General features: G+C 34.7%; 1 pseudogene across 1 annotated transcript in view; it reads left to right on the top strand.

Annotated features, from left to right (window-relative positions):
• The first annotated feature begins 5,360 nt into the window (after positions 1-5,360).
• The window catches only part of LOC149531689 (lysine--tRNA ligase-like), a 65,136-nt pseudogene continuing 44,013 nt past the window's right edge, over positions 5,361-26,483 (top strand). Inside the window, exons 1-11 of the transcript XR_016358952.1 lie at positions 5,361-5,747; positions 6,154-6,239; positions 19,137-19,261; positions 19,346-19,426; positions 19,717-19,842; positions 19,951-20,233; positions 20,415-20,511; positions 20,636-20,792; positions 25,263-25,406; positions 25,676-25,743; position 26,002. The product of XR_016358952.1 is annotated as a lysine--tRNA ligase-like (transcript). The remainder of the gene's footprint in view (positions 5,748-6,153; positions 6,240-19,136; positions 19,262-19,345; positions 19,427-19,716; positions 19,843-19,950; positions 20,234-20,414; positions 20,512-20,635; positions 20,793-25,262; positions 25,407-25,675; positions 25,744-26,001; positions 26,003-26,483) is intronic.

Below are 26,483 nucleotides of genomic sequence, written 5' to 3'. Positions count from 1 at the left end.
AAGCAGTTACCACCTCCTTTATCTTCTCTACACTCAACCATGTTGAATCCACCAATAAAAATCCAGTGGGTGTTGGGTAAATTAGTTATGGCCCATTCCCATAATGAAGCTCTATCTCTGTAATTTAGGTGCATAAAAGTTGCAAATCCCAAAAGTTAGTCCATTCTTACTAATCACAATCCAAAGAGCTTTGTGACAAGGAGAGACCCCTCTATTCACAATAAAATCAGCACAGTTTGGTCCAACTAATATAGCCACCCCACCTACCTCTTTCGTGATTAGTATAGAAGGTAGTAGCTTGGTCCCATAGCATTTTCAAAATGGTATGAGCCTGAAAGCCAACCACTTTAATTTCTTGAAGGCAAAGGAAATCCTTTTGTTTAACTTTATTACACCATCTTGTAACAATATATTTTCTATCAACCATCTCTAATCATCTAACATTCCAGCTATGGATGTTGATCATGTTCATGGTTTTTAGAGATGTTTTTATGATTATTATACAATTTGTTAAAACAATCAGAGATATCTCCTTGTTTATTCTTAAAACCATTAGAACTAGTGAAGCTTTGAATTATCATGTCTTTTCCTTTTTTTACTTCTTTTATTAGTGACTTCAACAAAGGGGGGATCTTTCTTCTTCTCAGGAAATATCTCCATCCCTGTAGGCTTCGAATTATCCAAATGCATATTCTTCCTAGTCAAAGATCGGTTGGCAATCTTAACCATCTTTGTCCTTTGAGTTAGAGTATTAAGTGCTAGTTGTTGGGCATTAAGTTTAGTATGGGTTTCAACCAAAGGCATTTGCTCAACATTTTCTTTTTGGCAAATAATGGATTGTAATCGATTGGGAACAATAGGGATGACCTCAGAGCCAAAAATGACGTTATTGAGAGGAGGGATAAGCTCTAAATCATACAAGGGATCGTTGGAAACTGTAACAAATTCTTCTTCAAGGGGAGGAGAAGCACCCTTATTACTATGAGATCTATGTGGCTCAATAGGCACAAAATTAGATTAAGTGTTAAAAGAATGTGCTTTTGTAATTCTTTTTTTTCCAACAATAGGAACTATACTAACATTACCCTTTGAAACATCAAAATTTGATATCTGAGTTCTAATTAAATTTGGGCAATCTTTCCTAGAATGCCCATTCCTTTTGCAATGAAAACAAGCACCTAAATTAACAAGTCGAGATATACTCCATGAAAAACTTTAGAATCAATGGAAAGAGTTATAACATCTGTAAATAAAATTCTTGGTTCAAGAGCAACCAAGACCCTAGCATTCAAATGAAGAAGGGTAGTTTTAGTCTGTTCAATCTACAAAATAGAGCTGATAGGCATTGACAATTGGTGAATAAAGGGCCAAAATTCCACATCCAATTTTTTGATTTCAACCCAATTAGGTGAAGCCCTAGTAGAGACCTCTACATTTCCAATAGGAGACCAAAGGAAGGCTCAAAAGAGGGATATACTCACATTCCAAAATTTCTTATTAAGAATTCTTTCTTGCATATTGTGGTTTTTAACAAAAAGCACAAAAGCCCATTTTGAATCATTTTACAAAATGAGACATGAATTCCAAGTTTCTTTCCTCAAACATTAGGTATCCATTCATCAGAACCTCTACATTTCCAATAGGAGACCAAAGGAAGGCTCAAAAGAGGGATTTACTCACATTCCAAAATTTCTTATTAAGAATCATTTCCTGCATATTGTGGTTTTTAACAAAAAGCACAAAAAGGCATTTTGAATCGTTTTACAAAATGAGACATGAATTCCAAATTTCTTTCCCCAAACATTAGGTATCCATTTATCAGAAAACTTACTGGAGGGTAAAAATTCCTTATCCAAACAAGTAACAAACACTGCAACATTTTTTAAATGTGATTGTTCTGCCCTAATGGCTATTACCATATCCTTATTCGGTGAGAGAGAAAGGCTCTTCGGTTCATGGGAAAAAGACTTACCTTCCTCCTCGACTACACACTCACCAATTGTGACATGTCCTCCACCTTTGAGTCCACTTCCATTGATCGGGGGTTTCATCGTTTCGACTTCCATCTGCAAAGATTTTACAAACTTTCCCACAAAACCAAGCAGAAGGTGGGCAAGAAGCCCTTTGTTCCTTAGTAACAATGATCTTGTAAGACAACATCACAATTTCATCCTTTGCCTTACTCTGCAAAACATCTTGAGCGCTAACATTGTTTATATTCCCATCCTCATTTATCATTTCAACAGATTTATCTCCTCCTCTGCTATCATTTGTGATTTCAGCCATCAAATCTCCCACGAGTGATCTATGGTGGGAGAATAATGGCAGAATAAGGGTATACCAATATGCGGAAAGGAGACCCAAGTGACACAAGACATACAAAGGCACAAAGATAGGCAATAAAGCAAGCCCAAAAAATGAAAGCATTAAAACCAAAAAAACAATAATGGCACAAAGAGTGATAAAATGTAGATATGCTAAATTGCAAGGTAAGGGAATTGAGGCACATAGGTCTTCGGCTTCCATACTTGATTACAAAGCGCTGAAATGTTATCCAAGCCTTATATATATATATATATTACATAAATATTTATTTACGAAAAGAAATGCAAGAAATCTACCAAATTAAATCATTTGATTGTATGGTACTTCACCATTGATCAATATATTTGTAATATGATAGTTCATAAATATTCAAATTGAAATAAGTAATAAGCCATTTCATATACATCTATGTTCACAATTCCAATGCAAATCAAGAAATCATTACAATTACAAAATAAAAAATTAGTTCATGATTTAATGTTTATCAATCAAGATTCACTAATAATATTTAGAATTGTAAGGATTCTCAAGAAAATTCACATCCTCATTATCTCCAACTGCTTCTTTGAACCCAAAACAGTTTCATTTATGCTAGATGCACAATGTGTCATAATTATATCATCATCATCATAACATCATCATCTATGATTGTTGTAAGATCCTTAAACACTGAATCCAAGTTGGCACACTCAAGGGCTATATCCCAAAGCTTGGATTCCCCTTTGTTGTAGTGATTCTCCTTATGTAACAAAAGATGCAATTTTGTATGAATGTAAAACAAGTCCGCTTTTTTTGAGCCCAACTAATTAGGCTTCACTGAGCGGATAAATAAGTTTGTACTTCAATTCTGTTCAACAACATAAGAACTTATAGTGTTAACAGAATTAAACATTCAACTGAAAAGCAAATGAAAGAAACAAAAACTATAAAAGTGTACTTGTGAGAGGATCTTGATTGCAAGAAGTTGTAGATTCTTAAATGGTTGACATAGAGGTACCACCATGTGATAGGTCCCATGTCATTTTGGTCTTCTATTGTAATTGAACTAAGTTTTGCCTTGGTGGTAAATAAGCCAAATTTTAGCCCTACTTTTTTGTGCATTTCATTTTCTTGGAAGTCTTTCAAAAGCTCTGTAGCAACCATTAGCAACTTCTTCATACGCATACGAAGCTACTCTATCTAGCATAGCATGTTTTTTTCCGCTATAGTAATTCAGAGATAAAGAATATGCAAGGAGGTGCAAGGTGTTAATGTTTTGCTAAAAAATAATGATAAATAAAATAGGTACAAACGACAATGACTTACCAAAAAAAACCCCTCCAAATAAAGGGAAAAACCCAACCACACTAGAGAAATATCTCTTTTATTAATCATAGATGTTTAAATACAATGCTTTCAACTTGATGCCATATACAGAAAACAATCACATATATATATATTGAATAGAGAGACTCTTTATATCACAACTCAAGGTCTCTTCAATTTCCAAAAGAAAGTCTCTTCATTTTTCCAAACACATGACTTAGCATTTTGTATGCCTAGCACATGTTCAATGCCACATTGTGCTCACTTAATAACAACATAAATGTCTCCTTTAGCTGATGACACAATACAAAGGTATTGTCCCAATTTTAACATATGGCAAAATCAGAGATAAAGATCTCTATTGCAAGTACAATCTTCAATGCTCCCTCTTAGCAAAAGAGAGATCTTTAGTATGGCAGGCATAAATAGCTGCAATGAAAGATGTCAATAATAAATTTTCATCGCATAGAAAGCAATGTTATCTCAGCATAAGATTATTCACCATAGTTACTTTATAGGAGCATAAAATTAAAGTCATGGAGTTGCACATAGGACTTCCACTGTGCCTACTCGTAGAGGGTTTTTGACCATACCTACTTGCAGTGGGTTGAACAAGGGCTTTCACCTTAGAGTTCTCCTAGAGAATGCAATTCAACAATGCCTACTCATAGAGGTTACTTATGACTCTTAAGGCCCTTTGGGGGACATTACATTCACATTAATTAGTGGTCGTTTCTTGTATCTTTCCATCCATTAGACATAATAGAAACACCTATTATTTTCGAAGAATTTCCAATTGGTTGAAGAGATCTCTCTAGAGAAGTCTTCTCTTCTTGTAATAGGATGGTAGTCAGTTCTTTATTGATGGCTTCCACCATATTCTTCCAATATGTTATCTCACCAAGTTGAAAGGAAGACCATTGGCATAGAGGCAATGTGCAATGGCTTGATCAACGATCTCTCTTGCCTCCATCTTAAATGTTGTGTCTAATGGATCTCGTTTACGGGGGGTAATTTTTGTCCTCTTCTTCTCGTGGGACACGTACTTGCAAGAATGGATGCATTGAGGATAGAATTGGTCTAGTGTGTATTTACATTTTTTTTCTTTTTGGTTAAAAACTTTTTTTTTGATCTTTTAGCCAATTTTTCAACAACTTCTTGTTCTTTTATACATCTTGCTATTTGTGCATTAGACATCCCCTTGCCATCTTTGCCTTTGCACATTCCCATTCCTTGGCCAGCAAAACCCATAAAGTGAAGTTTGACTTGGGAATATGAGCTATTGAATGGTTTGCTTTTGCTACTTCAAACATTACACTTTGAAAGAAATGAGCCACCTCTTAAAACCTATGATAATCTTGTGGTATGTCTCCATAATGTAGATCCTACATCAATTTTTAAACTATCAACTCCTTGTTCTCCCATTGAACTTTGACTACTCGTGGCAGCCATTCATGCACAATACAATCTAATTTCTTGCTATAATAAGAAATTAAATAAATTTAAATTAGAAAAAAAAAAAATGAACATCAAGCATACAAGTGCGAGAAAATGATACAAAAATATTAAAAAAACAATGAAAAAAAAGAGAAAAAATTCTTCCCAAACTTGAAAGAATTCATCAAGATCTCAAAAAATTCATTGAAGGGCTCAAGAATGGGATAAAATGCTTACCTTAGATGCTTACAACTCCTATGTGAAAGCTATCTCGCACTCCATAAACAATCCTCTTCGAGAATAATCACCTCATCTTCAAAATGCCAAATTGGAGCCCAAATGAGAAGAGAGAGCCTAGCTGCAAACAAAATGAGATGAAAAATGAATGAATGACCCCTACGTGGCTGTTTTAGGGTTTTGAAACAAAAAAGGAATTAAATATGTTATGCACATGTTTGAACGAGCTTTAAATTGTATTTTGTTTGAAAATCACGTTTTTGCCAAATGGGACCTGCAGATGCTAGCGGAAGTGCCTGGGTGCCCTATGGATGCTCCCCGAGAGGAGCCTCTGGATATGCTGTGGATGCACAGTTCAGATCAGAATCAGCATCCTTGCCCATCTGCTTCTGCTTCCCCTTCCGCCTCCACCTTGCTAGGGCGCTGTATCCAAGCTCTTATCTGTACAGTGATATTGAGTCTTGTATTATCAGATTGCTTTGTCCTTCACAAATTTGATGTGCCAAATGTATTGCTGAAAAGTCAACCAGAGTTTATTGGAATGAATAAGTTTTTGTGATTATGTTTACACAAATAATGGTCCGGGTTCTTATGTCCTAGAAAATTTTAGTTTGATAATATTCTAGTTCATCTATGGTTAATCTATTTCATCTCAAAGATATTGGAGATTCCACATATGGGATTTCTCATATTTTAATCAGCATTGATTTTTTGTTCAATATTTTTTTCAAGTAATTGATTGATTGTGAATTCAATCTTGAAATTAAAATTTCTATCTTCGAATTCATCTTAGCATTGGATATACCCCTTCATGTTGTATTGACACACATAACGTGTTACTGTTTTCAGGAATTCAGGAATGGAAGAGGCTCAATTTGTTAAGCTCCATGCTGGTGTAAAGCGTGGTGATATTGTTGGCATTCTTGGATTTCCAGGTGTGTGGTTCTCCTTAGTTAATTGAGTCACATTTTATTGAGGCCAATATTTTGGTTGAATTTTCATCAATGCAATAAACTTTCTGTGCCTATGTGAAAATTTTAGACAACAATAAAGTAAGGTTTCTGCTTTAGTGACATTAAATGTGATAGGAGTATTACAATCACAGCTTTTTACATTTTCAATTAAAGGAACGATGACAGAATCTCATTTATATGCATTCAGTTGCACAGCCCATTTTGTTTTTGTAAGCCACAGATTCGTACTCTAGTATGTATTTTTTCAACATGGTTCAATACACAATGGTTTTTATTGACTTGTATATTTTTATCAGGCATATTTGCCATATGGTTTATTTAAAGAAAGCTGGAGTAAATAATGACAAAAAACCATATGAAGGTATATGTAACATACCCACCAGGGAACTGTAATGTCGCTTGCTAAGTGAAAGCGCAGTCACTACCAGATTTTCATTTAAGATAATTTAGCAAATATTGTTTATAGTCATACAACATATGAAATTGGCAATGAATTATAAAATTGACCATTTTTTAATGTATATTATGGGACAGAACTAATAATCCTTCAATTCTCGAGAAGGGATAAGACATTGGAGGCAGTTCCCGAAGTGGTTAAAGACCATTGATAGGCTCCCTAAAAGTTTATAGATTCAGCCTTGAACCTGTTTTGGGATTAAGCCCTCAGGGCTAAAGATAAAGCTAATCCCTACCCTATCTTGGGAGCTACCCTATTGGATTTAGACTGCCCCTCTTTCCCCTCTCATAAGTCAAGCTATAATAGCATCTGAGTCTAATTATATGTTATAGTTTCATTAACAATTCAGATTAATTGTGTGTATATGTATGTGTGTGAGAGACTGCTATTAAATGATTACTAGCCACATTAATATCAAATGGTACTGCTGTATTTGGATCGCACTGTTCCGTTATCATGCTAACAGCTTGGCCTGTTCGGATCAATCAACACTGGCGGGGGGAATCAGTGTTGCAACACTTTTAATCAAATTAAACTTTTCACCACAATACCTTACAATAACGGAAATGACAAAGCATGAAAGTAAAGCATATACAACAAGAGAATTCATTACACCATGATTTGTTCTCGAGGAAACCTTGGGCAAGGGAAAACCCCAATGGGGATTGAACTCACAAGATAATGCACCAATCTGAAAATGTCCCTGTTAGTAGACTGAACCTATTAAGAAACTAGATTCTGTTAAAGGTCTGCAACCCTGTTAGGAGTTGAGAGAACAAAAAGGGAGTTCACTGCTTGAGGATGAAGGTTATAGCCACTTTCAAGGACCCACTGTCCAATACAATAAAGTATTATATCAAAAGCTTGAACTATACATAGCATCTCAATGCTTGATTAGTTCCAATGAAGTTCACATCTTCTCTGTTTTGACATCCAGCATCAAGGCTGGCACATCACAATAGTATTACATTTGTATCTCATATTCTCAGATACAAATTGCTTTCCTTTATACCACTTGATTTTCTATTCTAGTTATCTTTGAGAAGGCTTTACAAAACGTGTTCATACACTCATCGATATACAATATTAAACTGTGCCATCCAAGAGAAGTCCTGATATGTCGGCCCAATAATGCCGAGTAATTGAATTGCCAAGTCAATTCAATTTACTAAGCCAAATTGCCCGATCAACAAAACTGTCCTGTAACATTTTCTTCTCAAACACGTGCCAATTTACACCATTGTAACTCAGTGCATCACATACTAACACCAACTATCTTCTAGAAGTTATAGACCCATCTGAGAAAATCCTTTGTCGTCACTGAATGAGACTGCCCAACTGTGCTCTATATTCCTTTCCCGTACTCATGCATTTTTCACATTCTTGACATACTAAAACTTATTACCAACACTGGTGAGTATACCAATGATGTATATTGCCATCAATGACAAAATCTGTACAATCGCCTTGGATTCACTTGCCAACATGATCTTCTTACTAAATCTATATTAGTCGATATTAGAGTGCTCTTATCATTGTACTACAACCGATTTAGATTATTGATTACTTGGGTAATATCAATTACGATTTCCTTAATGAATATCAATAGTGTCGTTCACATCAGCAATTGAATTGCATTTGTTTCATTTTTATTAACTCTCTAGAATAATTGTGTTTGCACGGTCTACCTCCTATGTGGCCTTGCAGAGTCATCAGACTGTGCAAGAGTCTCATTGCTATTGTCAACGATATATATACCTAGTGTTGACGGTATAGATAGTTATCTATTTATTAATTATTATTTAGTATCTAATAATTATTAGCTTTATATAATTAAAAATTATTTGTTTATTTGAATATATATAGATATACAATATAATCATTTAATATTTATTTTACTTATTTAGTTATTCTATTAATGACACATTGATGTTGGATAAAATATATATTTAATTAATATATTCCGTGAATTGGTTTATTTATTAAATACTTAGTACAAGTAAGGGCTATTACAGTCTGCCACTCCTAATTATGCTTGTCCTTGAGCAATTTAAGGTTTGGGTGCTAAAAAATATTTGCTCCTTCCCAAGTTGCATTTTACCTCAAGCAAGCCTTTCTATTTAATGAGATATTCTAAATTGGTCTTATTTCTCCACTTATTCTCCCTCATGTTGAGGACCCTTTTTGGTTTTAGGACGAGTTTACCCTCATTATCAAGTAGGGGTAATTCTTTACATGGATTAATTTGTTGGCCAAGTATTTCTTTAGCCATGATACATAGTAGACATGTGGATCCTACTGTTGATGCAGAGCTTCATGGGATTCCAACAAAGATCCCCTAATAAACCATAGAGTTCAATCATCAACACAATGTCTTCAATATTATAGAGACATTAATATATGTTTCCCAATACAACATCAATCAAATTACCATTATCAAAAACAAATCAATCTTGAAAATATATTCTTCAATTATGCCATTCTAGATAGATCTACACACAGAGATTCACAACTTTCAAACCCAATCTTATTTATTCAATCCAACCATCCAATTTAGGCACAGTTTGGTCCCCAACAACATATCCAAAACTCAGAAACATCCAACGGTAGAATCCAAAGTTATGGTCTCTACACTGAGACCTATTTTCTGTGACTCCATTGAAGAGGGTTAAAAACCTGTTTTCACTAAAACTGTCATAACTTTTACAAAACTTAACAAAAACATATCAAAACAATTGCATTAGAAAGCTCATTCATCCCTGTTTCCAGAAATATAAGATTCATCCCTTTAAGATCCATTAAGTAATCGTAAACATTGCTTCAATATGATTGTATTCTGAAAATCTGAAAATTATTATCCATAGAATGCTCACAACTTTCTCAAATCTGCATGAAATTAACTCAAACCAAAAGAAATAGAAGGATTATTCATTTTCCTACTTAACCATATCAATAATACATCGTTTCCAGGCTGTACATGGCCGTACAGAGGCTGGAAATGATAAAAGAACTAGAAAAACCAATCAAAATAACAAGTACAAAGTGCTCCAAAAGATCTTAACTTTTCTTCCCTTTCTTGCTTGGTTCGACCTTACAATGAATTTTATAGTTTCTTCGTCAATTTAGACCTTACAAATGCCACCCTTGACCTTTGGACTTCCTTTTACAATTTTAATGCAATTTTGCATTGCTGCATTTTTTGCAACTCTTCATCTTCTTGATAACTTTTGAGACTTTTTACAAATGTGATGCCATGACTTTGCATAAACCTTCAAGACATATCCAAATGACCATTTAATAACCTTGTACATGGTCTTTACCCTTTCAAGGGTTATTTTACAACTCTTGACATATTAAATCAATTGGGACCTCAACTATGACAATATGGACAACATTACATTTTTGTTACAACTTTTCTTTTCAATTGGATTCCATTACATGAAATGACGTTGCAACATATAAGAATTAACATAGATCATTAAAATTTCCATTATGATCTCATGTAGTTATATGATGGCTAGGTGTTCCTGCACCGACTGTTATCGTGTAACTTGATTTCACAAGCTACCCCACCAATTTTTCTTAAATCTTTGTAGGTCCCATAGAATCATGGCTTAAATTTTTATGCGCCACTAGGTTTTATTGACAACTGTAAATAGGGTTGTAACCTCAAGAAAACCCAATTCCCCAAACTCAAATGCTTGTTCAGTTTGGTTCTATGCTGGTTTTGTGCATGGTGTAGGTTATCTCTAGTAACTCTCATAATGTTCATGTTTTGTTTGTTCAAAATGACCAGCTCCTGGTACCTTACTTTTTGGAAGAATCAAACTCCAAAAAGAATCGGCTTCATAACTATATAATGCCTTGAATGGGCTCATTCCAATGCATAGATGGTGTGTAGTATTGTAATAGTACTCACCAAGGTGTAGCCACTTTACTGATGCATTCAGTTGACTTGTAATGTAATTCCTCAAATATCCTTCTATCCTTGTATTAACTATTTTTGTTTGTCCATCGGGTTGAGGATGATAACTTGAGCTTGGTGTCAATTTAGTGCTTGCCAAATGTAAAAATTCCTGCCAAAACATGCTAAAGAATCGGCTACCTTTGTCGATAACAATGTTTCGTGGAAACCTATGTAACCTGAACACTTTGGAAAAAATCCTCTGTAACTTGAGGTGCTCTATATTCTATAGATTTGGCTGTGAAGTGTGTATTTGGTTAATCAATCCATCGCTACGTGTATACAATCTTTCCTGGTACTTTGGGAAGGTTTACTATGAAGTCCATGAAGATGCTCTACCATTTGTGGCTTGATATTGGTAAGGGTTGAAGTAATTCGACTGCGTGTGTTTGCTTTATTTTTTGGGCATTTCGTACATTCTTAGACTTGCCTAACTATGTCTTTCTCATGTCCCTTCCAAGAATATTTTTTCTTATGTCCTTTCTACATCCTGCTATGAGGCTGCCATGAAACTCTTTAATAGTGTTAACCTTCATTTTTGAACAGGATGAAAGATAGTTTATGCTTTTATAAAGGATATTTACCTCAACTATTTTATAATCTTCATTTGGTATGTGTCCTTCGATGATATCATTGGCATGTGATAACATAATTGCAATTTTACATTTTGAATGAAAGAAACAATGCCAAACAAATATTGCAGAAATTGAAGGAGGAGATTTGCTGATTAATTTGAAGAAATGTTCATTTACGAAGAAAGAGATTGTGTACCTTGGTTTTGTTATTTCAATGGATGGTTTGAAGATGGATCTTGAAAAGCTAAAACTTATTCTTGATTGGCCTACACCAGAGAATGTTAGAGAGGTAAGATCATTTCATGGGTTGACAAATTTCTATAGGAAGTTCATAAACAAATTCAGTTCTATTTGCAATATTATGACTGAGACTATCAGTGGAGATAATAAGGATTTCAAGTGGACACATGGAGCATAGAAGAGCTTTGAACCATTGAGACAAAAGATTGGAGAATTGCCTCAGTAAAGTCTTTCAAGTTCATTGTGATGCTAGTGGAAGTGCTATTGGAGTTGTTTTGAGTCAAGAGGGAAAACTTGTAGCTTTCTTTAGTGAGAAGTTGAATGATGCTAAAAGAAAATATTCAATTTATGATCAAGACTTCGTTGCTATTATTCAAGCTTTGAAGAAATGGAGACATTATTTGATGCCTAAAGATTTTGTGTTGTATAATTTCCATAAAGCTTTGTAGTGTTTGGGGGGTTAGAATAAGTTGAATTAGAGACATATGAAGTGGGTTAAGTTTTTGCAGAACTTCTCTTTCTCTTTGAAACATAAGAGTGGACAGTCAAATATTTTGTTGATGCAGTAAGTAGAAGGAATTTATTGACAGAGATGAGAGTTAAGTATGTGGCTTTGATGATTTGAAGTATTTGTATGAAATTGATCTTGATTTTGTAGATCCTTGGAAAGTTTGTAAAGAACAGATGATAAGTGATAAGTGGATTGATTATTTCATTTAGGAAGATATGTTAAGGGAATTCAGTTGTGCATCCCCAGAGGATCTATGAGAGAGAACATCATGAAGGAGAAGCATAGTGGCAGACTTGCTAGACATTTTGGGTTTGATAAGACAATAAAGTTGATTTTTGGTAGATTCTTTTGGCCGCATATCTATAAGGTTGTGCAAACAATGGTTAGGAGTTGCAGAGTTTGTCAAACAAAAGGAACTAATTAGAATTTGGGATTTTTTTAACTATTGCCTGAACCTGATAAGTCTTGGGAAGACATCAGTATGAACTTTGTTCTTGGTTTGTCTAGAACTCCAAGAGGTAATGATTCTATTTTTGTAGTAGTTGACAAATTTTAAAAGATGGTTCATTTCATACCTTGTAAGAAGACATCTGATGTAGTACATACGGATGAATTATTCTTTAAGTAGGTAATAAGATTGAAAGGTTTGCCTAAAAATATTGTTTTAAACAGAGATACTAAGTTTATTGGTTATTTTTGGAAGACACTTTGGAAGAAGATGAATAATGGGCTGAAGTTTAGTTCTACATTTCAACCACAAACAGATGGGCAAACTAAGGTTGTGAACAAGAGTTTGGGTAATTTGTTGAGATGTTTAGTTGGAGATTTTAATGCTTGTAGCTTCAATAGGATAAATCTATTATATATGTGTTTTTTTAATATATTTGAGATATAAGGTTATATATATATATATATATATATATATGATTAATTTTTTTATTCTATTATTTATCTGATTCATGAATAGACATGTCGCATGAAGGGACATGTCTATTTGTGCCCCACTCTCAATATAAATCTAAGAGGTTGCATTTGAAACACACATACCAAAAAGCATGGTAGTGCTATTACATTTGCAAGTGATCCTCGGAATTCAACGTTTTATTAGAGCCTAATTGCAGATGTAAACAAAATGAAGAGTATAATAAATAGATCATACTCTGTATAATAAGAAGGCACCAGTGAAGGAGGACATCTAGAAGGTGAGGGAGGATGGAGAATATCCATTGGAAGAGTTTCCTAAGAAACCCCTGGTACTTATACCACTTGTGTTAAGGTCATGGATCTTCTGCAAATATTTACATTTGTATAGGTGATTCTAATCGGGCAGATTGCTAGAAGAGAAAAATTATAGATTTCGGTGTGTCTTCTAATCTGCAATTTGGCTCCCTTATACCTAACTCAAGGGGCATGTTCATTGAATGGACATGTCCCTCTCTAGGTTGGCCTATTTAACAACATAGTTGTTTCCTCAAGATTGGTGCCCATTCCAAGATTACTAATAGTTAGTAACTAACTAACCACATTAGTAAATAAGAAGGCTTATAAAAGCCACAAAGAAAATGCCAATCTGTCTAGAGGGGACAATATGTTCTAGTGACCAATACTTAGGGGAACTCATGCATCTAGATCAGACTGATCTGAAAATCAGAACACTTGTTTTGTCAAAGTTACAAGGAATTAACAACTTGCGCAGAGCAACCAAAATGAACATAGAATCTAAAGATTATGTGGCACACATCGGACAACGAGTATGGACATTCTTTAATGAAGAATGCTTACTGTCAGATTGATTGTCAATAAGTTTGACTTCCATTCAGACCATGTATGCTACTAGCAGCGGCTAGACACATAAAGCTCCTTGACGTGGAATGGATACAGGAAAATAAATTTGAATGGTCTTTAATCATCCATCTAAAAAAAATAGCTCCAAAGGATTAATGGGTATTGTAGAGTAGGACGACATGGCCACAACATTGTCAAAATGAACCTGGCCAAGTATAGGCTTTTTGGGTAAGTAGATTGGATAGCTCTGAGCTTGACCCAACATCAACTAGTGTTGATTGGTAACAAATAAAAGGATGGCAAACAAAGTTTAGTTAGTGTGCCTTACATATTGTCGAGGATCAAACGTGGAGTTTAAAAGAACATTTATAGTGTGCGCATACATTATTGCAAGATAACCACACTAACATTGATAGCAATTCTCCTTGCCAACGAATAGAAACAAAGGACACTTATCAGTCAATGCCTCGTATCTAAGGTGACGGAAAAAGACACAACGATTCACAAAAGAAATAAGGTGATCTTTTTATAGTGTTGCAAGATCCAAGCGCAACAAGCCATGTGGTTGGCAAGGGTCACACACTGCAAGTAAGACAAGCCAGTTTAGCACTGAGACATATCAGGGAGGTTGTTTAGGACACCGGGTCCCGATCCCATCAATGAAAGTATGGGGTGTATTATTTAAAGTCTTTTTTTATATTGTTTCAAGTTCCTTACATTATGGATATGTTATAGATATATGTAAGTATATAATTAAATATGAAAACATATGTAGATGCAAATATTTAAGGATAATATTTTAATTCACTAATCAGATTAAACAATTTGACATTGACAAATAGAAAGAAATAATTGATGTATAGAAATATATATAGATACATATTTGTATATATGTATTTATATATATACATTCAGTCAAATATGATATTTAGTAACCTGACAAATATAAAGAGATTCATTATGAGAGAATGAAAGGTAAGATGTGTTATCTTATTTCAGTAAATGAAAATATAAAAATCTCCTTTAATTTAACGATTTGACTTTATTGAATGTAAGAGGATTAATTGATGTGCAACAAGATGGTAATATAATCTCTTATGAATATAGGTTACTATAGATTAAAGTGTATCATCAAATAAGACATTTATCTATATTGCATTGGACTGATCTTATATTATTATACATAATTATTTATTATCCTTGATTATGTAATTTAATCAATGAAGTCTCTATCTTATTTGTATTTTGTATATACTATAAGAGCCATGTGCCTTGATCTTTTCCTTCGAGAATGTCCTTGCAGGAAAAAGAGAGAGATTGAGATTCAGAAGGAGACTGACATTTCATTAGAGGCAACCTTGAAAGAGAGGGAGCATATATAGGCTATGATTAAGTCAACCTTCGGTGATCTTGACCATATTGATTCAGATGGAGTCAACCATGTTGAGATTGATTATTTAGCGATCAAATAAATTATAGTAGTCAAGAGGACTGTGATTCATGAATATACCTTATGACTATGATTTTAATGGGCCTACCCCTTGCCTACATCATGAGGAAGTGACGACTTCCAAATGATGTCACTTGTATTTGCAGAAGTTATTGTAAGGTGACGAGCTTACAATAACTTGTATTATGAGATCAAACAAATCGAGTATATGGTGAATGTCTTGCATCTCAACATTTTGGGAGGCCATCACTCAAAGAGTATTTGGCGAATATCATTGATATTCGAAGAGGCCAATACTCTTGTTATCAGATGTGATATCGAACCTTATTTTGAGTATTTGGCGAATATCATTGATATTCTGGGAGGCCAATACACTTGATATCATTATTTTGAGTATTTGGCGAATATCATTGATATACTGGGAGGCCAATACTCTTGATATCAGATGTGATATCAAACCTTATTCTGACTATTTGATGAATATCATTGATATTCTCGGAGGTCAATACTCTTGATATCATATGTGATATCAAACCTTAAAACTTTTTGAGTACTTGGTGAATATCAATGATATTCTGGGAGACCAATATTCTTGATATTGAATGTGATATCAAATGGTGGAAATGTTTTGAGATATCCTCAAAATTGTTATTTGTAATATTACGTTGAAGTAATATTTATTCTTATGTGGATATCCTTCTAAGCTAAGACAGAGTGCTAATGCTTATAGCTTTAGTCAGATAAACTTGTTATATATCCGTGTTATTTATATTTGAGATATAAGGTTATTGTTTTTTATATATATATATATGATTAATTTTTTTATTATATTATTTATCTGATTAATGAATAGACATGTCCCATGAAGGGACATGTCTATTCATGGCCTACTCTCAATATAAATCTAAGAGGAGGTTGCATTTGAAATACACATACCAAAAAGCATGGCAATGCTATTACATCTGCAAGTGATCCTTAGAATTCAATAGAAGATAAGCTTGCTAATTGGGATTTGGTTTTGGCACAAGCAGAGTTTGCATATAATAATTCTTCAAATAGAAGCACTAAGAGGACACCCTTTGAAATTGTTACTGGATTGCATCCTAAGGGAACCACATAGTGAAGAGATTTACCTACTGAGACAAAAATAAGTGGTGAAGCTAATGAATTCACAAATTTTATGAAGACATTGCATGATGAAGTAAAAGGGAATTTGGAGGACAGTAATTTGAGATATAAACAAAAAGTAGATAAGAGGAAGAGACAAATATTTTGAGGTTGGAGATGAAGTTATGATCCATTTGAAGAAGAACAAGTTTCCAATTGGTAGTTACAACAAGTTGAAGTTGAAGAAGTTTGGTCTTTGTAAGATTCTGAGAAAGTTTGACAGTGGAAATGCTTTTGAAGTTCAATTATAAGAAGACATGGATATTTCACCTATATTCAACATTGTAGATACCTTTGAGTATTTTGAATTAGATGATGAATCGACAGACAACTTGGATTATCCTAAGAACAAGGCAAATAGCATTGAGATGATCTTGAATAGTAGAATAAACAAGTGTATGAGAGGAAAAGACTGCATGGAATACCTAGTTCAGTGGAAAGATAAGCCCGCTGAAGACAATTCATGGATTACACAAGCTGAGTTGGATTTTTATGATTCAAGTCAGACTATTAAGGATGCCTAATGTGGACACCAGTTCTTTATTAATCCCGGGTGTCTAATGTAGGAGCATCTTGGGTCTTTGAGCAATCTTGTATCAAGTAAAAGTATTTCTTATTTTTTGTACTAGTCTGCTATTCGCGGAGTAGCTGTTGCTACTTCTGGTTTCATGTTGTGGGCAGTTGATGTCATGTTGAAGACCTATCCTAGATCCTTGTTCTAAGTGCACAAGTTCTAATGTTTTATATCTCTCAAGTTTTGTGTCGTTCTTTGCGATCTTTGTTTCAAACAGTTTTCTTCCAGCAAGGCATGCCGTTTCATTTGGCACGATTTCCTATGCTTGCGTGGCGTCTTGTGCATTTTGGGCCCAACTCCTAACACACGTGTGGACCCCTTAAGTGCGTGTGATCTTATGTTCTCCTTTGCTTGGGTTTTGATTTACTCCTTAAGGCTGGACCTAAATTGTAATTAAATGCTTGACTAGCAGACTTGTGCCTTAGATGTAGGAAGGTAGCATTCCTAGAGAAAGACTAGAAGATTGAAGATGCAAGCTTGGACTCTAAATTGTAATTCTTATTGTGTATAAGGCTGCAACCTGGAAGGCCTCACAGTCGGGCGTGCTGCTGTTTTGTATGCAATGTTAAATAATTACACCTATGAATATGCTGCATCTGGCCTCGTGTTCACTGTTGTTTAATTGAATTTCTGTATGATGCTTCTGTGTGTAACTCTGAGGAGGGGTTTATTGGAAGGTTCAAGTTGAGTTTATTCCACCTCGTTCCCTTCCTTTCATTTTCCCTGTGTCAGGTTGTATTAGAGCGAGTTCTTTATTGCAGATTGGATCGGGGAGAACCTTATTGGATTGGTTGTAAGGTGGCAGATCTGAAATCTCACCTATAACTTGAAGAAGGTTACAATCTTGTAGGAACTATTGTCAAGATGGGTTGTGGTAGAGGAAATGCAGATAATGCTATGATGATATGTTGAGGCAGATTGCATATCTTGTAGGCAATGTCACACTAGGATGCAAACTCTCCAATGGATATCCCTGTCTTTTTGGTTTGCCCCTCCATATGCAATCTATATGTCTTAATCTTTTTCAGATGGGTTATAGCTTCACAACTATTCAACATTTTACTACCTATAAATGAAATATAACAATAATCTCAAGGATAGCTGCCCTTATATCCTTTGGGGGACATTTGTTATTTGTTATGCTTATCAACTCGTGTTATGAATTGCTATAGAGGTTTCTAGGGGTTACATGGCATTTTGCATAGGTTTAAGCAGTTTGGAAAAAAATTTAAATGGATTTGAACTAGCTGGCCTTGGTACACTCCTTCGTTGAGGAACCTTCAGTGGCTGCCATATTTCTTATGAGTTCTACCTCTAAGTTCTAGGTCTATCTCTTTCTTCCATTTTAATCTCAACCTCCTCATTTTCAGTATTCTAACTGCATACTATGATTTTTGTTGGTTGAGAGTTTCAAAGAAAGCTGCAAGTTATAAAAGGAAAAGTAAATTCAATTTGCCCTTCCCATGTCTTAATTTTTTTGATTTAATTGAAAATAACTAAAGTATGACAAAGAAAACTTATCTTTAATGTAGTGGATTTGACGCCCTAACTCCTCTTATCAGCTGTTGTATTTCACTTGCTGCTCATCAACAAAGTTTGTAAATGTCAAAATGAGAAATAGGTTTAGGTTTTGTTTGAAGGGGTGTGGAGGCCCAACCATCCCTGTGTTGAATCATGACTGGGCTGCTGGGGAGGACTGCATTTTTTTTGCATTTTGGGGATGATCTCAATTTTGGGGACTGATAGGGTATGGAGATGTTTCTGGTGTGTCCCGGAGTCCCCAGAATGTTCTTTGTAAGGGACAAAGCTAAAAACACAGGGGATGTGTCCCTGTGAAGCATTACTTTATATTTATGTATGGGATCTTCATGAATCTGATTGTTGTGATTATAGAGTTTTTTCTTCTCCATTTTGCTTAGTTCTTTGATCATAAGAAGTATCGTATATACTTAGAATTTAATCTAGGATACACAGTATGAATTTCAAAATATTGGAAAGTATTGAAATTTTACATTAATATTTAGCATTTATTTTCCTGACTTTCTTGATTCCAAGTATAATATCATACAATGTGTTTCAGTGTGATTCTATTGTTAATAGTCTTGGTAAGATGGATTGTTGATGTTGTGCTTCAGGCAAAAGTAAAATGGGTGAGCTTAGTATATTTCCCAAGTCTTTGGAAGTTCTATCACCTTGCTTACACATGATGCCAAGACAAAGAGCTCAGGAGAGGGTTAAGGATGATCGTGCTCAGGAAAAGGTTTAATAATTACTCCAAGGATTTTATTACCTACAAATCAAGAGGCTTTCACCCCCAAATCTAATGTTCTTGATCAACATGCAGGAAAGTGAGGGAGATAAAATTGTTGGCGTATGGTGTCCTGGTCAGACCAGAAACCCTGAAAAATATGTCCTGAAAGATCAGGTATCTTATTTCTTTTTATGTGAATGTGCTTGAGAACCTGTAATTGCTTGAATACATATTCACACTGCTAGAGGTTGTTTCTTATGAGCTAGAAGGTTGTTGGAATGACACACACTCTAATTTCTTATTATTCTGTTTGGCTTCTTATTTAAAGTCCTTGAAAACCAATAAATATTGTCTTATGTTCTGATTGATCCACATGAAGAGAACTACAAAAATCCCACTATTCTCAAACGTTGCAGTGTTCTGGTGAAGTTGTCTCTTGATTATCTTTTAATTTTGAGTGACAGGAAACAAGATATCGGTAACGCTATCTTGATTTGATGGTTAATTCAGAGGTTAGAAATATATTCATAACAAGATCAAGGATAATATCTTATGTACGGCAGTTTCTTGACAGGCTTAACTTTCTGGAGGTATTGATCTTGCCTAATTTGCTCATATTAGTTATATAATTTTTTATTTATTTCATTACTGTTGTTTATTGCTTGATTTTGCCACCTGAAGCCAAATTTGATATTCAGGTGGAGACACCTATGATGAATATGATAGCTGGTGGAGCTGCTGCAAGGCCGTTTGTTACTTACATTAATGAACTTGATATGAGGTTATACATGCGTATTGCTCCAGAGCTTTACTTGAAACAACTTATTGTGGGTGGCTTGGATCGAGTATATGAAATTGGAAAGCAATTTCGAAACGAGGGCATAGATCTGACTCATAACCCTGAGTTCACTACCTGTGAATTCTACATGGCTTATGCGGACTACAATGACTTGATGAAACTCACAGAGCAATTGCTATCTGGTTAGGACAACAATGTTATTTATCAAACTAACCAACCATCAATTTTATGGTTTTCTGAAATATTTTTCTTCACATAAAGTGAATTGAACATGATGAGTTGGGGATAGTCAGTTTCTACTTTCATATACAATCAAATCTTCGATATCTTCAGATTAATTGTTTCTTGCTTTCCAATTATCAGGAATAGTCAAGGAATTAACTGGTGGCTATAAAATCAAATATCATGCTAATGGTGTGGATAAGGATCCCATTGAAATTGATTTCACTCCTCCCTTCAAGTGAGTTTTTGGTTGTGATATTATCTAATGATTTGTTTTGTGGTATATATATTGGTTATTGTTTAGACTATTTACTTGAGATGATTTGATACTTTGAAAGCAAGCCTTATCTTTTTAACTTCAGGAGGATAGATATGATCGAGGGGTTAGAAGAAGTTGCTGGTTTCAACATTCCTAAAGACCTGTCATCTGATGAGGCAGTCAAGTATCTTATAGCTGCTTGTGAGAAGTTTGATGTGAAATGTCCCCCTCCACTAACAACGGCTCGTTTGCTTGACAAGGTCAGTTGATGCATTGAATATAATCCTTTGAAAGTTCTATGGTATTTATTCAGATTCTGGTCTTGCTATTTCTATGTTATGTTTTCCTTTCTTGTTTCCAATCATTTTGTGATGATGAATATAATTACCCAAGTAACTATATGCTTTTCTCAAATTTGTATATAGAGAAGCTTGCAGTTGTCTAATATAAGGCTTCTGCTTCCATGCCAGGCCACTAAATAGTTTGGAATCTTTAGCCATTCTAGTTCAGAATCTGGTGTTTGTTAGCTATATATCAGAATGCAATTTTCTTTCAAGTGGTTTTTCTTACACTTAAATCCTAGGAATTTTTTTAATGCTGCCTTTGCTCCGGACAGTAGACCACAAATTTCATCAAATTTTGCCCAAACAATGGTTGTGAAGGACTTCTGAAATCACAAGCCTCAGAATACACTGATGAGCAATAAAAACCAAATCAAGCCTTAGGTCATAAACCAAGAAAGGATCTAAACAGTTGAAGCCCCCTCGATCGCCTCATAATTGAAACTTTAAAAAGTGGAATGAATTGTATTAATAGTACAGACAAATAAATAGTTGTTTACAGATGGTAAAAAAATGTTAACTAAAAAGAAGAGTTGTCCAAATAAAGAAGCCTAAAAATAAACCAAATTAAGACAACTTAAAATAAAGCTTAAATGACCATTAACAAAGATTCTAGAATAACAGGCTAAAAATAGCGAGAACCTACGATACTAAAAATATTCTAATACCATTACTTAATGGTGATTGTATCAACTAGCCTTCAAAAGACTGTACATATCTAGTGGCCATAAATTCTTCAGAACATTCTGTTGCTGCTGATACTCCTTGGATTTGCAAATGTCAACAACCTAGAGCAGCAAAAACAGAGAAGTCTGCCCCCTTCTTTAGAATGGTCTGCAACAAAAGGCAAGAGCCTGCCACTGAAATGAGTTTACCACTATTCCTTCAGAATCTGCAAAACCTCTGACCAAAAATCATCACAAGAAGTCCAACCTGATATTGGATAACAAAATTGTCCTTCCTTGTAGACAGAGGCACACATTGAGAACAGCTGCCAGGATTTTGAGGAAAAATCGGCACTCCTCCAAACTATTGCAGAAGAGCAAGATGCTCCATAATAGACTGCAGGAAACCATATGATTTGAAGTTAATAAAACATTGTTTTTTTTGGAAAAAAAATGGTAAAAATCTGAAAATAGGAATTCCCGACATAACTTCCCACATTAACTTCATGAATTATAGAAACCAAACACGAATTTCAGGGTGAAAAATTAATCAAAATAGAACTGAATTTTTGAGGTGAGAAATCAATCGTAACTAGATGAATAGTTGACACCTAAGTTGCCGATTCGGGTTCGAGGACAGATTCGGGATCGGGGTTTGGGTTCGTGGGTTCAGGCAAAAAAAATTTCCCATTTGGGTTCGTGAGTATACATATATAAAGATAAACATCCATATTTGTAAAACTAATGACTAGTTGACACCTAAGTTGCCGATTCAGGTTCAAGCACGGGTTCGGGTTTGTGTGTTCAGGCAAATTTTTTTTCCCATTTGGGTTTGTGGGTGGGTTCGTGAGTATATATATATATATATGCAAAAAAAAGATAAACATGCATAGTTGTAAAACTAACTTACGAATTCATTTCATAGTATGAATATATCAATGTTACTTGATCATTGATCAATGCCAAATGTCAAAGATAAACATTAAATACTCACTCATTAATCAATGTTAATATTGTAAAGAAAATTATACATTGAAAATATTAAAAAATGATATTTTAATTTAATTTGAAACACTTTTATGGTCCACAGTCCCAATCAGGGACCCTGCCCGGACCCGGATCCAGACCCAAGCACGAATCCGAACCCAGACGAATCCGGATCTGGACCAAGCTCCAGGGCTGAATCCGATAACTAAGGTTGACACAAATCTGAGATATGGATCAGCATAGGAAAACTCAACAAAAGCAAGGAACCCTCCTGAACTGCAGAAACCTTGACCAGGTCATATGGCAGCAAATACTTAATTTTTGAGGAAAACATTATAAGTCCTCTAGCATTCTTTGGAAGGAAAAAAATTATGAAAACAACAGATTTTTTTTCAAGGGAAAAGTATATTTAAGACCCTTTTTCCAAAAAGAGTGTAGAACTTTGTCTACTTAATCCGAATGAATCCAAATGGATTTATAGGGTTTTAGGGCCAAAACCAGAGAATTTTATTGGCCAAAATTGTAGAGTTTTCCCAGAAAATCCATGCTGACAGAAAAAACGTCTTTGTCTGTCAATCACATGCTGAAGAATGACGACCTGAAAATAAAAAATGAACAGAAGAAAACGCGAGCTAACCAGGGTCTATAAAATATTAAAGAGGCAGTAAAAAACCCCAGAATTTGCAGAGTGGAAAAAGATTGTGGTCACAAATTTGAGAGTTGAAACTGCGGCAATGGCCGAATAATAAATGTGTTTGAAATTACACGGTGGCTCCAAGAAAACTCATATTCTGCTGGAAAACACTGGTTCCTTCACTTTTGACCATAGATACCAGAAGTTGTGGGTTTATACTTGCAAAATGTAGCTGCCAAATACATAAAAACAATGACGTCAGACAGAATGAATGTGGACAAAAATCAGAATTAGAGTAGGTCTGGGCACCAGAAAAACAGCCCTCACATAAAATTGACACGGCCCAAAAATCCCTTCAATTTCTGCCAAAAGCACAAAAAAAATGCTCCGTGCATGGGCTAAAAAAGGTCAGAAACCCTTCTGCAAAATACTGCCCAGCAAAACAGGAGCACACATTCATGAACTGAAAAATGTGGGTACAAAAAAAGGGTGTCGGGTTCTGAGAAAATTCTTGAAAACGAACCACAAAAAACTGGAAAAAAAAATTGCTTGTGAAGTAATGTGAAGTTCTGATCACAAATGTAGCCTGAGCAACAATGCTAAATGTGAACCAAATAATATGGATCAAGAATGTACTCAAGTACCCAACTAAGATATACTACTTAGAGACGATAATATTGCCTTGTATAGGTCTGACAGCAGTTCTTTCTGGCAGTCAAAACTGAACCTTTGTGGATAACACAGAAAACACTGCATAGAAGCATTTCAACTTTACTCAACTGAAACAATTACCACTACACATTTTAATGCCCTCAAATCACACTAAAAAAGTGAAAAAACACTGGGAACAGCTATTATCACAATTTTATGTCTTAAGGGAAAATTCAGGTATTTGGCACATTTTTGTATATCGTGAACTTGGGGTGCTTGTGTAGGACCTTGGGCGAACTTGGTTACTCCTGTTGGAGAACCAGTACTTGGATCAGTTCAGTACAGGATCCAGAGCCCACTGCAGTGTACCTGGTAACATAATATGTATAGATTGCGGGTTAATTTATCATTTCATAAATCTGGTGAAAATCAATAGTCCACATACAAGAACAGATATGTTAGTGTTATGCAGGAGTTAGCTGCTTCAAATAGATTGATGATGACTATTTCATGAATTAAAAGATACCGGAATGGAATTTGATGTTACTGAAGATAGACAGGGTGGAAAATCACAGGATATTTCTAGAGTTTTGTTGTTTCTTATTCTAGGTTATCTACAACACTAATATGTTAAGAGGAGTAGGGAAATGCTGGATAAACACTATGAGTAGTATCATTAGCAACTTTAGTTGATGCTATCCAATTAATAATTCAAATGAAATTTAGTTCATAAGCATATGGTCTTGCTTGTGGATGCAATTTTTTTCGTAGACGCTTATTATTGAATGATTGAAAAGCCTTGCATTGATGTATGGAATGGATTTGAGAATTTTATTTAATGAAAATTATTCTTATTTGATCAATTGAAGTTGTCTCAAACTCAGTTCTAGGATTAGGAATTAATTGTTTATAATGTTCTAAAACTGAACTTTTGCAAGAAAAAGTTATGCTAATTGCAATAATGGAATGCACATATTTATTTGTTTAAGGTCAACAATCGTTCACTATTCTGTACAAGAACAATAATGCTCATTATTAATCCCAAGAGTGCCATTAAAGGCTTTTAAGATATTTCAATCGGACAAGGAAAACTTGAAATGCTAATTTTCCTTTTTGATTTTCATACCTATTAATACCTCTCATAAATGTCGTTCTTATTATATGATTTTTAAGACGATCTAGACTGTTATGGATTTTGTGGATCAGTTCAGTCTTGTCTATCTCACATAAGTTGGTTTCTTGGGTATACAGTAAATTTTAGTTGCATGTAATAAGGTTGTTATAATTCAATTATGGAATATTGAGCTTTGTGATAGTGCTATCAGGATTTAACTGTGTACCAATATCACAATTTGACTTGCTGTGGAAAATATCTCCTACTTATCAATGTTAAGCTTTGCTATAATCATGGGTGCACCAGAAATTTTGATCCGTTTATAAATGAATTGGCAGCTTGTTGGACATTTCTTGGAGGAAATGTGTGTGAATCCTTCATTCATCATCAATCATCCCCAGATCATGAGTCCCCTTGCAAAGTGGCACAGACACAGACCGGAATTGACTGAGCGATTTGAACTGTTTGTGAATAAGCACGAGGTATTTCAGCCAGCTGCTTAGTTTGAATTTTGGTTCAATAATTAATAGATTTCATTTATAGTGTGTGGATGGTCATCAGGTGCTATAAATGAGATGAGAAAAAAATTAATTCTCGAAGTACACAAGAATTAATGGTCATACTTTTGCATTTTGTTTAACCCTTGCATGTTTATCTAATGACGGAATTCTACAAACTAGCTGCATATGCTTAGGTTTGAAGCTTGCTTTTATGTCTTTCCTATAAGAAATGTTATATTTGTCTTTTGCAGTTGTGCAATGCATATACTGAACTGAATGACCCTGTTGTCCAGCGTCAGCGCTTCGCAGATCAGTTGAAGTTAAACAAGTTTTCTCCGACCAGCTTGCTTCTGTAATCATTGCCTTAATTTACTATGTTACCTTGAGAATCATTGATTTTTTGACTTATACTCTGTGTTGGTGAATACCAGTAAAATTTGGCTGCATATTGTGAAATTTGGCTACATATTTATTTTGCTTGACAATGTTGGGATTGCATGATAATATAAGCTATCAATTCCAATTCTCTCTTGCTCTGTATATTATTTAGTAGTATTTGTCTTTTAATTACTCTTAGAGTGCGTTAATTTTTATATACAATGAGAATATATTTCTCATTCTAGATTCTAACCTAATTTTGAAGGAAGGCATAGATACTTGTCAATTAATTGTCAAATACCATTGTCTATCATCTAAAGCAAGTTTCTGCAAAGTCTTTAGGCAGCTGGAGTGATTTGATTTTTTCACTTGCAATATTTTAACATATCTACCTTTCAATATGCACATCTTGCGACAGGTTGATTTGCAATCTCTCTAGCATCATTCTTAAATGCTCTCTCTGACAGCCCATTGCCTCTCTTTGTAGTAATAGGTTCTTCAATTCTGCCCAAGAATGGGTGGCTATCTGCAACATCAGAAAAATCACTATGAGATGGAGAAGTTGGGGGCCTTTATCTACCTCCTTTTCCTTTCAACAAAGGTTGGTTTGTGTCACGTTGGGCTCTTGCATACGCTTCCTCTTTCTCTAATAAATCCTGCTTTTTGATGAGGTGGTAATCC

The sequence above is a fragment of the Cupressus sempervirens genome, chromosome 11, assembly GCF_028749045.1.
Source record: "Cupressus sempervirens isolate cs-2001-9-10 chromosome 11, ASM2874904v1, whole genome shotgun sequence".
NCBI lineage: Eukaryota > Viridiplantae > Streptophyta > Pinopsida > Cupressales > Cupressaceae > Cupressus > Cupressus sempervirens.
This window is presented reverse-complemented; position numbering and strand designations above follow the sequence as displayed.